Below are 11,108 nucleotides of genomic sequence, written 5' to 3' on the forward strand. Positions count from 1 at the left end.
CTCTTTTGGGTTTCAGTTTACTCTGTCTGGTTCAAAAACATATGTTCTGAAAGAAATGTAGGTGCTACTTGTTACAAAGGGCAAAATTCATTTGCTCTCATTTCCACTTTTCTGCTTTGTTGTTAATTGCGTTCTGTAGAGGGATTCGGATTATTTTAACTAGTGTGTGTGTGTGTCACAACACACAGAGAGGAATGGATAATCCATTTCACTGCTACTGTTCAAACCTGGCAGGGGGAAATTATCCAGCCCATCTATTCATACTCACATAATGCTACGTAAAATCCTACAAACTGAAACCTTTGCCTTTAATGAATTTCCAGTGCCCTTTGCCACACAGATTAAGCAATGTTATCTCATGTGAAATACAGGTTCAGCTGGAGTGTTACTGTAGCTAAGACCTGTGCTTCTGATCTTCATAGAAAATCTGTTCTGAATAACCTGCAATGTAAATCATTACTTTGTTCAAGTATCTTATGGCAGCATTATGGCAGCTGGGCTTGGTTGGAATTTAGACAAGTGTATGGATCTAAATATATGTAGGCTAGGGAAATTTTTCCCTTATGCATGTTAGAAAAAAAGTCCCTGACTTTTTATTATTGCGGCTAGAACTGGTGTCTGGTATATTCTGTTTACTACCAAAATATATTGGGAACCAAGCAAACAATGCAACACAGCTGAAAGGTCTCCCATATGAACCACAAACTGGCTTTCATATCTTTTTTTGTTGAAGTAAAGGATTGTTTGGAAAATACAAGATGATTAATCAAAGAGCTTTAAAGCAAAAACAACTAGTAGAGTTTGAAAAAAAATGTAGTTTATACAGGATAGCATGGGGTTTTTTTTCCATAGCTGCTTTATTCTAAATGTTGAAAAGACATTGCTGTATCTCTGTGGTTTGTTTTATTATTTTTTCCTTAATATTCTTTGTGTCTTTACAGTTACATGAATGCCAGGTAATGCGATGGTTGATGCTGTGCATACGTTAGATATATAGAAGCCAAGGCATTATGATGCGGAAGCAAAGAATATTGTTTTGTAGTTTCTAATTTCTAATTTAATATTTCTTCTAAAGATTTTTGTGTTTGCTTTTGATTCTTCTTCTTCTTCTTCTTCTTCTTCTACTACTACTACTACTACTACTACTACTATTGTTGTTGTTGTTGTTGTTGTTATTGTTATTATTATTATTATTATTATTACTTTTGTTTCGGAGGAATACCATTTCATCGCCCTGTGTCAAGAAAGCCTCAATTTATAACGTCCTAAAACAGAGGCTAGAACTGGCTGTGTTTTGAGGGAGAAAGCTTCTGCTGCTATTTTCTTTTGTAAGTTATGAGTACAAGGAATGTATGAAGCTGCTTTATACTAGGTCAGACTATTTTCTCATCTGGTCCTGTATGTCTAATCTGACTGGCAATGGGTCTCCAGGGTTTCAGGTAGAATCTGTCACCTGCTACCTGATCCTTTTAACTGGAGGTGTATGGGATTGAAGCTGGGACATTCTACATGCAAAGCATGTGCTTTATCACTGAGCTACAATATTCATGGGAAGAATAGAAGAAAACCCTGTCTTGCTACCAAGCTGCCAAAGATCAAAGCCATGCAGTTTGTGAGGTTCACAGATAGGTGGGCCATTTTGAAGCTAGGAGGGACTAAAGAGATCAGTCTAGGTAGCTGCCTTGTCTCATTAATGCAGTTGCACTATGTTTTGAGGCAGAGCTTGGAAAAGTTACTTTTTTGAACTACAACTCCCATCAGCCCAATCCAGTGGCCATGCTGGCTGGGGCTGATGGGAATTGTAGTTCAAAAAAGTAACTTTTCCAAGCTCTGCTTTGAGGATCATAAGATTAGCTTGCTTACTCTGTTGGATAAATACTATCCAGGCACTCAGTTGTCCACAGGACTTTTATATCTATGGATGAGGTCTGAAACATATTAAAGCAGAAGAGGGAAATAAGTTTGTGTGTGTGTGTGTTTCCACCTTCATCTTGGCTGACCCATGAACATGTCCTCAATTAAATAATTTCTATATTAGGTTATATCTACATTTCTTCATCAAAGTAAGCTGCAAGAAAAACACTGTTTAAAAACATTTTAATTTGTTTTCGCAGTCTACACATGTTCTGACACTAAATTAACACCTCCCAAATATAAATTATATTTAAATTTAAATTGCACCAATTTCTCTACTTGAAAAAACACAGCTTCCTTCTGATTACTAAATCCGTAAAAGGGTTGATATACAATTAACTTTGAGAACTGCAGCAAATGTTATTAAATATCTTTAATTACTTTCCCTTGAGTTTGCAGCTCAGTGTGGTCTTTCACCACATCATTCCAATTTTACCCCTTTGTGGTACCAAATGGCATCTTCTTGCACTATAAACGTAGCGTCTCAAATGGAAGGCTTGCAGCGCTAACCCTGGGATGTCTCAATGTACATGGCCATTTCACATGTTATACAGCAGTAAATTTAGTGCACTCCTGTATGCTCATCAACCCATAGTCAATCTTTGTTCTGTGATGTGTATATCTATGTGATACATGTGGCTTCAAAAACCTATGCATCACATTCACACTTTAGAGTTACTCTTTGAAAATGCATGCAATTCAAAACGTATATTTGAAGAAGCTCTTATTACAAGAAGCAAGCTCTATGGCAGCATACCATGTGCTGTCCCTGTGCTGTCCTTTGTCAACCATGTGGGTTCATAAAGGTCCAGAGAGGGCCATGACAGTCTGCATGTAAAAATTCTGATGATGTTCAGAAGTGCTGAATCATGTGGATGCACCTTAAGTCTACAACTGACTGCTTAGAAAGGAAAATTTCAACTTCATATATAGACTATCCATTGTTCTTTACATTCAGAAGTTTGGAATCAATTAGATTCTGTAGACTAAAAAGTGTTGTGTTAAATTGTTAAATCTATTAACATTGGTTGCACTTGTTACATTAAAAAAGAAAAGAAAGAACAATGAATGTCTCAAGGGAACTACAGGAGAATATTCTAATGAAGAAGTTGAATGAAACTGATAAGGTATCTGGTGCAGTTTTAAAATACAAGACTTACATTCATGCTGCACAATCAAGTCCATTGTAATCTACTTGGCCTGGGCATTTGAATGAGTATAAACAATCTGTTCAGGCAATGCTGATTCATTATGCAAATCAAGTTGCTTTATTTCTACATGAATGATCATACTGATGCAAAAGCCAACACTGTCTCTACATTAGTTTCCTAAAATTATGTACTCTGTACATGAGTGCTATTGTGCTCATGTCTGCTTGTGGGTTTCCCATAGGCATCTGGTTGGCAACTGTGAGAAAAGAATGCTGGACTAGACAGACCTTTGGTCTGATCCAGCAGGGCTCTTGCTATGGTCTTATATTTAAAATCTTGCTAGGACATTTTTTGATATTTTTTGCTTCTATGTAAATCGGGGTAGGGAACATTTGACTCTCCAGATGTTGCTGGACTCAGATGTTGCTGGACTGAAACTTCCATCATCTGACCATTGGCTATGCTGGCAAGAATGATGGAATTTGGAGTCTAACAACATCTGGAGCCAAAGATTTCCTAACCCTGATTTAAATGATCTAAGGCCTTTGTTTCATAGAGTAAAAAAACATTATTTTTATCTAGAATTCTACAGTAATGGTTGAAACAGTTAGCAAGAATTGTGCTAGATTTCCTCTTCCTCAAATTCTTGGCAGTATTTCAAATAGTGAGCCTGTAACTGATTTATATTTTCTTTTCTACATTTCCATTTTCTTCTTTATAAACTGAGATCTTTTGAAATCTCAGCTTAAAACTATTAATTATTCAATTATTGGGTTCCAAAACAAAGAAAGAGGATTTCAGCCACCCCACTTTCTCAGACACATGCAGACTTTTTATTCAAGTGACTAGAGCTACTTTATCTTCTCTGTACTGTGTGCTACAAAGAAGTATCTGCAGTCTTTTAAAAAAAGACAGGCTTCTTTACACTTTTGCATGCTATTAAACAATATAGTTTGCTGAATCAAAGTCCCAGATCTTAGAATGGCTTTGGACATATAGTTACTACGTCTACACAGCTGAAACTTTCCTTCTTCTTGAAAGGGTGATGTGCTGTAATCATGCATACAGCCATGTTTTTGATGGTTTAGAATCTTTGGGTATGTTAGCAGAAATGTGGCTTTTGAAAATGTACAGATGCATACTGGAAAGCACCAGGCAAACGAAATACACGTCCAATGCACACAAAAGATTTGACTATGCATGCACCTGTTAGATGTAGATCTGTTAGCAAGCTGGCTGACTGACTGACAAAATACAAGCAAAAAAGACATGATGTCATGATGTTGAGGGAAAATAACAAGCTTGAGTTTGTTTTTTGGGGGATACAAAACTTGCAGCATGTAAGAACAAGAGGGAGATTAGAAAGTTGAAAAGAAAAGCAGCAAGGCTTGCGGTGGGGAGGCTCATGGCAACTGTAGGCAAGATGTTCATTTAGGTGCTCAGATCAAAGCTGTGTGGAAAATAAGTTTATATAGGGATCAGCTAAGCATGTGCAAGAACAGGCTTTGATGGCAATGGCTTTTGCTAACAATGAGCTGCATTAATTAATGTAGGCCAGTAGCTTCAATCTTTGTAGCTCTCAACTAGATGTTGAGAGCCCAGGGTCCGAGGCCTGCTAATGATAACAGCAGTTAGCATGGAGCCCCAGTTCTGTTAGGAAACAATGGGAATGTTGTGGTGTCAGGCTTAGAATTGTGTCTAATAATTTAATGAAAGTATAGCACCGTGGGGAGGAGAGCCTGGCTGGGAGTCCAGAGTCTGTGAGTTCAAATCCCCACTCGTGTGTCCTGGGTGTCAAAGGCCAGCTAAAGATTGCCCCCACAGTGAGTGGCTCAGGGGTATGTGCCCTGCCAGCTGTGCAGCTGTGGGCAAGCTGCATAGTCTCAAGGAGCCCAGTTGTCCCCCAGCTGGCAGTTGCAGACAAGGAAGGAGCTGGCTTGTACAGCTGTGGCAAGCTGAGAAGGCCCTAGCCAGCTGGGGAGGACTAGCCTTAGAGGGAGGCAATGGTAAACCCCCTCCGAATACTGCTTACCGTGAAAACCTTATTCACAGGGTAGCCATAAGTTGGGATCGACTTGAAGGCAGTCCATTTCCATTTTTCAGATATAATTGTTATTAACATGGATCCTATTATTATCTGTGTTCATCATTATCAGTTTATTTCTATATCATGTTTTGCCCTAGGCCCCTAAAATGTTGAATAGATTAATACAAAATAAAATATAATAAAACTGCAATACAAAAGTACAATAGAATGAATCAATAAAAATATGAAATGGCAAAAACCCAGGCATAGCATGAATCACACTGTACACTCGTGAGTTGCATTTCTGCTCTCACCATAAAGCAACAGCCATCCACGAAACAACTGCCCACATAATAGGCTTCTCCCTGAAAACAACTAGAGCTGTGGCAAAGTTCTTACAGTTGCTCTCCAGGGCAGGGCTAACTGGTTCAACTTTTAATTCTAGCTCTGTAACAGGCTGTAGTTCTCCAGGTGCAGTAAAGAAGGGTTGGGAAGGTTAAAGTTGGCATTTATCTCACAGCTAGCAATAGGACCTACAGGATTGTTGTAGTAATATTTTATTTATTTATTTCTTAAGCTTCTATTCTGCCCTTCCTCCCAGAAGGAGCCCAGGGTGGTATACAGAGGATAATACACTAAAAATATCCTGAAACATCTCAGATAAGAAACATATTAAAAACATTTTAAAAATAGAACATATTAAAAACATCTTCTAAAATTATGTTTAAAAAAAATCCAAAACAGACTCAGACTGGGATAAGATCTCTATTTAAAAGGCTTGTTGAAAGAGGAAGGTGTTCAGTAGGTACCAAAAAGATGGCACCTGTCTAAAATTTAAGGGGAGGGAATTCCAAAGGGTAGGACTACAACTATCTGTGTTGTAAGGTGTTGTATCAGTAGGGTTGCCAGGTCAGAAGCATCCAAAACCTTGAGATTTTAGGGGCGGGCTCTAGTGATGTCACAGGAGTAGGTCATAGTGATGTCACAGGGTGGGTCTGAGTTATGTCATGGGGTGAGCCTTAGTGATGTCACAGGGGTGGGCCCTAGTGATGTCATTAAGCATGATGCATTAAGCATCAACCACAGTTGCTTGGAGCATACAATTCAAACAAAAACATTGATAGAATCTTAGCTAAAAAATGGAGCCTGGGTAGGGAACATTTAATCTAGCCTACTTGCTTCTGGCAAGAAGGGTTTAAGTGCCTCAGGTCAACCCAGTCACCAGAAGGCCATTGTAGGAAAAAAGGAGCCTAGTGTTGTGGAGATGTTGGATAGGACCACTTAGGAGTAAAGATGGATGCCCCTGAAGGCTGCAATTCTAAACACACTAAGCCTCATAGAACTCAATAGGACTTACTTCTGAGTAGATATGGTTTGGATTGTGCTGTTGGTAAAGCTTGACTAGGGATCCTATGCAAAGATATCCATATCCAAGCAGGGTTGCCAACCCCCTGCCTGGAATGCCCTGCCCCTAACTTTTAACATGGCTGCTCCAAACTTCTTTGGATAACTGTGAGGTGGAAACTACACTTCCCAGGATTCTTTAGGGAAAGTCATGAGCTTTAAATGTGAGGTGGATGTGCTTTAAATGTATTGTGTGGATCTACTTAATAAACTTTGCCTGCAAAATGCTTTGTGTGCATTTTAATTAATTTTTTAATATGGATATGAGCAATTAAGTGTACTGGGTTACCATGGGCTACTCACCATCTCTCAGCCTAGTCTGCCCCTCAGGATGAAAACAACAGAGGGGGGCTATGACCACCCCATGGAAGAAGACTTAAAATGTAGAGGAAGTAATACTGTACAAGTAATATTTATATAAGCATGACTGTCAAAGATGTTTATTATTTACACAACCTGCAAAGATATTTGTAGTGCAATCCTATGATTGTTAACTCAGAAATAAGTCCCAATGTATTCAATGGGGCTTACACAAACGGGGGAGCATACACAGAACTGCAGCCTCAAGTGATAAGGAACTTCACTCACCCAATCCAAAATTCAGAATCATGCCACTTTTAGCTGTTTGGCAATTGTATATACTTGTTGTGGTGGTAACTGGATTTTAAAGGGATTTATTTCTTGTGAGCTGCCTTGGTTTCCCAACCTCACAGGGTTGTTGGGAAGACTCCACATACATGCACACACTGGAGATGTAAAAATACATAGACCCCATATAATAGTTTATTGTCAGAACCAGTTGGTCATTGCAGAACATTTTTTAAAAAATAAAATCAATATTAGTTTCCTACATAATAAAAGCAGTGATACCTATATAAGCCCTGCTTAATGGCTTTAAAAAATAGGATTAGAGGAAGAGAGCAAGATTTACAACACAAACACAATTCTTTGCTATGTTCACTCAAAAGTCCCATTAATTTACACCAGAATCCTAATCATGTCTACTCAAAAGTAAGTCCTGTTGAATTTAATGAGGTTTACTCTGGGTATGTGGGATTAGCATTGCAGCTTTACTCCCAGAAAAGCAAGTATGGGGTTAAAACTTCATATTTGGAAGGTTTCAAAACATTGCCCTCTTCAAAATTTAAACTTGTTTGACTGCTGCACACAAGAGAAAAATGACTTTTGGTACTGTTGAAAGCTATATACTTAATTTATGAGATTTAAAAAAAAACAGGAAAAAACAACAGTTTCTACCTTTGCAGTGGGGTCTAGGTACTGCCTGGAGGCCAAGAAATCCCTTGTGAATCACAACCCTGACTTCACTTATTGACTACAAACCTGAAAGGGCAGGCTTAGAGCAGCCAGCTAAGAGATCATTTCACAGAAGGGGGGCTGACATTTTGGTGTATATCTTGTGAACCAGACCACCTAGAAACATCTTTTTTAAATGAAAGCTGAGATTCCAGAGATTAAAGTGACTCACCAGGAGACCTGGAGAGGACCCCAAAAATCCAGAGTCTCCGGGCAAAACGTAGACACCTGGCAACACTATGTATCAGCAAAGCTTCTGAATGGTTAGATAATAGGTCTTGAGAACAAAGGGCAAGGTTTAAAAAACCCTATTGGCAATTATATATAATATGTTGTTTCCAAAACTAAAATCTCTTATCCCAACATAAACATATTCAAATACTAAGTGAATTTCATTCTTCTAATGATAGCCTACCATACGTTATTCTAACAAAGGAGATGTCTGTTTCTTGTAACTCCTGATAGAAGTTCATAAAATGGCCACCTTAAATTTTAAAAAAAAGGAGGGAAAGTTTTTGTCACATATGGTTTGCACAGATGACAGTATCTCTGGAGCAGGCAGTATTGTTGCAGGAAAGTGCAACATTTATAATTTTAATTAGTAATGCTCGCCTGGTTGCCCCACCCCTCCACACTGCACATCGCATGCACACAATAGGTGCGACGCGTGACGTTGCCTGAAACAAAGATGGAGGCGGCAGCTTCGCCCCCATCTGCAACTATGCCCCGCTCGTTGCGCAGGGCATCATTTCACATGGCACACTAAGGCAACCCTTGGCTTAGTGAGACCATGCAAATGTGTGGGCTTCTGGAGAGGAGCTTGCAGCTGCTTTCATCCTTCCTAGTCCTTTTGCTGCTGTGCCATGCTCAGCTAAGCAAAGTTTGGCTTAGCGTCTTGTCTGAACATGGACTCATGGTTTCAGCTTGTGATTAGTGAGGAGAGAGCTTAACCATGAGTCCTAGTTTGGAACACCAAATTCCAAATCCTTATGCCAAATCTTGGCTTAGCTCTGTGAAGTACAGCAATAAAAATGGACAAGGGCAGAGCAAAGCAGCTGTGACCAACTCTCCAGAGCCCACATGTTTACATGGACTCATTAAGCCAAGGTTTGCAAACCAGGCCATAGATTCTGTAATTTGCAGCCTACTAGTAAGGGGGCACATTTCACAATGGCCATGAATAGACGATCATATTTTAATTTATTAAGCTGAGATCTGAACTAGCTTTTTGCTTGCATATCTACCCCTTTAGCTCCTCCCTGCATGGAATCAGGAAGATTCTAATTAACCATACTTTCAATTTTGTCTGAACTTCTGCCCATTCATTCAGGCACTTCATGGCATGAGCAATCAAACCAGGAAATTTATAATTAACCAGTTTCCTAAACCATAGTTTGAAGTTGATTTAATATTCTGACTTGTTCCATAGCTGGTAACCGAAGTTTCCCAGTTTGAATGATATGGGAAACTATGGTTAATTATAAATTTCCTACTTTGATTGCTCACATGCCATGAAGGGCCTGGGTGGCTAGGGAGAAAATTAAGCTGAGATATTATCACCCAAACCACATATCGAGGTAGCTGCTAATTAGATTTATCACCTAACTTGTGTCTGTTTACTGAAAACAACAATATAATTCTCATGGCACAACTTAATTTTCATGTAGCCAATTTTCAGCAGTCTAGCTTGAGGGAAAGGAACCAAGTGCAGTAAATCTTGATGTCTGCCTTATGATTAACATCCCAATTTTTGTGATTAATGTTTGCTCTGCCTTTGTGAGTTGCTTTTTCTCCCCCTCCAGTGTTCTGCGTGCTATTTTCTGCTTCCTTGCTCAGATACTGCTTACCAGCAACAGATGGCAAATACCCCTTGGACAGGAATAAAGGTGTCACAGCCATTTGAAATGTGTCAAATGAAATGTAACTAGATATTTTGTCCTCTGTCACAATAGAGGAAAATCTGCTGGTTTTATGAGCCTGAGGACTCTGGCAGCCAGAACTTTACAGTAATCAGCCTTTTAAAAGTTACCACAGTGGTAGTATTGAAATTTTATTATGGTAGCATTTTACTGATGGTAGTATTTTAATATAAATATTGGGCAATTCTCTTTGGGCAAGTTATGGCATATAGTTGACAACTATGCTTCTTGGCTCATTTTCTTTGTTTTGGTAGTTTTTTCTCTTTTTTTAAGTTTTAGGATGACTTGATGAGTAGGAAAATAATCACATATATTCATAGTGTAATCCTATGCAAGATTACTCAGAAGTAAGTCCCACTGGGTGGGGTTCACTTCCAGATAAGAAGGTATAGGATTGCAGCCTAAATTTATTTATTTAATTAATCAGTAGCCCCTATAGTCTTTCTGGGCTGTGGTCTGTTTAAATTGTATCATTCACCGTCTGCAAATATTGAATTAAAGAACCTGTAGTGTTGTTTGCCTTGAATGGTTAGGTAGGAAAAGCAAGGAACTTGATGATACTCCAAGGCCTGGTTAATAAGTTATTAGAGTTGTGTAGTTCCCACATAATGTAGTTATTACATTATTTACTACATTTTTGTATCCCACCTTTCCTCGAAGGAGAGCTAAAAATGATACTAGAAAATAAGGTAAAGGAAAACAATAGCAAAAGCCGGTTGCAGCTATATGTGTCTGAACATATTTCTAGTATTCATAATACAGGGTTGTATTCAATGTAGTACTAACTCAAATGTTCCATCAGCACAAAGGTTTTCCCTTGTGCAATGGAATGGTTTCTGCCTCTCCTCCCCCTGCACACCCCTAAATCTGTTCTGGGAGTTTCCCCAACCCTCTGGAGCAGTTTGGGAGATGGCAAGTGGTGTGCACGGGTGGAGGAAAGGAGAAAGTCATTCCACTCACAGAAGAATTTTGCTGAATACTGCCCTCTGAGTGCATAATTTGAAAACTCATCCCTAAGATTTTGGTGAAATGCTATATTCGCTGAAGTCAAGATACAGATCTAGTGGCTCTTGGAAATTTGCCTTTCTTATCAACGAATACTGCATTCAAACCATTAAAAGATTCAATTTCTTGCCCCATATTTGCACTATGTCACAGTCATTCATATATTTCAGCATGAATCACTGCTGTCGAAAACAGTCACCATTTACTAGCTCTTGATATCCACCTAGTCATAGCAGTTCCTTTTTAAAATAGCTACACAAAAATTAATAAGTGTTTTTGTGAAAGTGTTTCAGAAGATCTGAGGTATGTTGACTTATGAAAATAATACCCAAGGAAATGAAGGTTTTAAAACATATTCATACACCATCTTTTAAG

The sequence above is a fragment of the Rhineura floridana genome, chromosome 7, assembly GCF_030035675.1.
Source record: "Rhineura floridana isolate rRhiFlo1 chromosome 7, rRhiFlo1.hap2, whole genome shotgun sequence".
NCBI lineage: Eukaryota > Metazoa > Chordata > Lepidosauria > Squamata > Rhineuridae > Rhineura > Rhineura floridana.